A 1,361-nucleotide genomic window follows, 5' to 3' on the forward strand; every position below is an offset into this window, starting at 1 on the left:
GGGGGTTTGAAACACTCTTTTCATGCCCAGGAGATTTATCAACTAGAGCCCTAAGTTAAGTCTTTCCAGAGAAAGGTGGTCAGGGACAGCCCCCTGTTAATGCCAAAAGAGTTGGTGAAAGACATAAAATAGTAAGACAGACAGATTCTGGTTTTGGGGGAGATGCTCGAGCAAGTCCAGGGGGTCCGTCGAGTCCTGAGGCCTTGCTTATCAGGACTCTTCCACATGACCTTGTCATGGATGGGATGGCCCAGGGAGTCCCTTGAGAGAAATGTCATGGGTGGGATCTCCCATGCTGGCTCCTGGCACCACGTGAGGAACCATCTGGAGCTTGAGAGGCAGAAGGGTGACAGCTGGGAAACCCACACTACCTGCCAGCACTGCCACCACCTGTTTCCCAGCCCGTTCCAGCTGCAGTGTCACACTGAAAGTGTCCATGCTTCCTGGGAGCCCTCCACGGTCTGTAGTATCTGTGAATTGTCCTTCAAAACAGATCAGGTTCTCTTACAGCACATGAAGGACAGTCACAAACCTGGCAAAATGCCCTATGTGTGCCACGTTTGCAATTACAGATTGTCAGCCTTTGCCAATGTAGAGGCGTATTTTAGAACATGGCATGGAAACAGGAACAATTTGCTTTGTCTGTTTTGCCTTGAAATTTTCAAACTGGTGTCATCCTTCGTAAATCACGCTTGGAGGCACTGGAACAGGAGGGTCTTTCCATGTTCCAAGTGCTGTCTACAGTATTTGAACCTGAGGAAAAAGACAGAGCACCAAACCAAGAATCATCAGTCATTCAAAAAGCCAGAGCACTTGCAAGGGTTGCCTCCTGAAACAGAGGTCATGATCCGAACTTCAGTTCAATTGGGACTGAGAGAGACAGCATCCATCATTGTGAGGAACACTGACTCCGAAGCACCACCCAGAAAAATTGCAAAGAAAATTGTCTATGAACACAAAATATTCCAGATGTGTTGCAGCAAGGGATCTGGCTAAAAAATTATGTTCTACACTCCTCCAGGGAAAAAAAAAAAAACAACATTGTGGTTCAGCCAGCTGTACATAAAGACCCTGCCTGGCTTTTGTTGTTCAGTTGCTTAGTCGTGTCTGACTCCCTGTGACCCTATGAACTTCAGTAGGCTAGGCTTCCCTATACATCACCATCTCCTGAAGCTTGCTCAAACTCATTCCACTGGGTTGCTGATGCTATCCAACCATCTCATCCTCTGTCATGCCTTCTGCTCCTGCCTTCAATATTTCCCAGGATCAGGTGTTGTGTGTGTGTGTGTGTGTGTTTCCCTATGAGTTGACTCTTCCCATGAGGAGGCCAGTGTTGGAGCTTCAGCATCTGTTCTTCCACT

At 47.6% G+C, this 1,361-nt stretch overlaps 1 pseudogene; it reads left to right on the forward strand.

The window, feature by feature from the left end:
- Positions 1–996, forward strand: part of LOC120859637 — a 2,759-nt pseudogene extending 1,763 nt beyond the window's left edge.
- Positions 997–1,361: the final 365 nt, after the last annotated feature.

Source organism: Oryx dammah, unplaced genomic scaffold (assembly GCF_014754425.2).
Source record: "Oryx dammah isolate SB20612 unplaced genomic scaffold, SCBI_Odam_1.1 HiC_scaffold_2022, whole genome shotgun sequence".
In the NCBI taxonomy this organism is placed as follows: domain Eukaryota; kingdom Metazoa; phylum Chordata; class Mammalia; order Artiodactyla; family Bovidae; genus Oryx; species Oryx dammah.